We start from the raw sequence: 1,843 nt of genomic DNA, 5'->3' as shown, positions 1-1,843 counted from the left end.
AGGGTATTGTTTATATCTCCACAGGAGAGGGAGAGAGAGACCAGGCTTCAACCCGATGTGCCAAAATGTGAGTACAGCATAGCGGCATGTACCAGGAACCAAGAGAAAAGTTTGCAGGGCCGGCCCCAATCCCAATTATGTGGACACCTCCCCCACCCCCGTTTAGAAGAATGCACTTCGAGGACAGCACTGGGGCGACAGCTTGGGGAGAGGGGTGCGTTGGATTAGAGCAGACGGGAGAAACGATGAGGGATGGAGAGAGGGGAGCACATCCTGGCCCCCCAAACCCCGAGGACGGTGTTCCTGCTCAGAGCAGACAACACACAGGGAGGACCGTAGGACCAGCCCTACCACGGAACACAGCGTCCCTCACTGAACCATGATGCTGGGGGGACAGCACTGGAGACAGTGCAGGAATAGTGCACGGTCTGGCCCCATCATGCTGGGACGAGGCACTGAGGGCATGCAGCAGGGCAGCAGGGGGAGCAGACTGATGAAACCCCCAGGGAATACCAAAAATAGACTTTGGAGACAGACTGTGGCACCCCGTCAGGCTTGACTGGAAAACACTTGTAAAGGCCAACAAACCGACCTTGAATGATTTATAGACTTTTACATTTTTGTCAGTGACTTTCTTTTTGTTGTTGTTATTGTTTTGTTGGTTTTGACTTCCTTTATTGTTTTCTTTGGCTTTGCCTGGTTTTTGCACTTATTAATGTATCTGCATGTCTATCTAGATAAGATAGGTGGGATAAATAATTTGGAGATGAAAAGAACGGTACCAATGGTTCCGGGGGGGATATGTGAGAAGGGGCGTTGGGCGACAGGAAGGGGGTGTGGGGAACCAACCCAGGGACAAGTGAACTAAAATCAATGGACAGAAAGTCATAAAATGCTTAGTGGGGCTTAATCAAGCACAATGTAGCAGTGAAGAATTACTAAACCTGAATGAAGGCTGAACATGATGGTGGGCCAAGCGGACAGTAAAAGGAAATAGAGGAAAGAACATTTCTAGAGGCCTAAATACAGGCATGTCCATATGAAAATATATATACCACGTTCCCCCAAAATAAGACACTGTCTCATATTTATTTTTCCTCAAGAAAACACACGATGGCTTATTTTCAGGGGATGTCTTATTTTTATTAAGTGTGGTACAACAATCCACATTTATTCAAATGTAGTTAAGTCGTCTTCTTCTGGAACTTCAACCCACGGTGCTGAGTGAAACGGCAGCCACAGCTTTCCTTCCTCCCCCTGAGGACACACACTACCTAAAGCAGAGCCTCCTGCTCCCCACTTCACTGAGGAGACTTTGACTTTCACTCCCCCTGTCTCCCTCTGTGCCTCAGCTTGCAGCACGCACAGAACCACCGCGATCTGACAGGAGGAGCTGACCTCGTTGATGGGCTGCCCGCACATCTCCACTCACCTCTGAGATAGCAGCTGTCACGATGGGGCAGAAGAAAAAGGCTGCCCATCTTCGTGACCGCTCCGCGCCAGTACACTACTATGTCTTATTTTGGAGGTATGGCTTATATTGCACAAATGCATACAAATCCTGCTATGGCTTATTTTATGGGTATGTCTCATTTCCAGGGAAACACAGTATAATGAGAGGGGAATAGAACTATGTACTCATATTATATGTTAAGAATTAAGGTTGCAGATGGACATTGGGCCTTGACTCAAGTACTCCCTCAACACAAGAACACGTTGTTCTAACAATCGGCATTCTGTGATACTCACCTTCCCTGACACGATCACTGAAGACAAAATGGGTGCATAAGCAAATGTGGTGAAGAAAGCTGATGGTGCCCGGCTATCAAAAGATATAGTGTCT

At 47.7% G+C, this 1,843-nt stretch overlaps 1 protein-coding gene and 1 pseudogene across 1 annotated transcript in view; both read right to left on the bottom strand.

The window, feature by feature from the left end:
- The window catches only part of LOC115871117, a 15,600-nt pseudogene extending 14,119 nt beyond the window's left edge, over positions 1-1,481 (bottom strand).
- UGT1A6 (UDP glucuronosyltransferase family 1 member A6) overlaps positions 1-1,843 on the bottom strand; it is a 95,885-nt gene that overhangs the window by 91,447 nt on the left and 2,595 nt on the right. The window lies entirely within an intron of this gene.

The sequence above is a fragment of the Echinops telfairi genome, unplaced genomic scaffold, assembly GCF_000313985.2.
Source record: "Echinops telfairi isolate 266 unplaced genomic scaffold, ASM31398v2 ScPeMD7_3;HRSCAF=10, whole genome shotgun sequence".
Taxonomy (NCBI): domain Eukaryota; kingdom Metazoa; phylum Chordata; class Mammalia; order Afrosoricida; family Tenrecidae; genus Echinops; species Echinops telfairi.
Note: the sequence above shows the minus strand (reverse complement) of the source record. Positions and strands in the feature narration are given on the sequence as shown.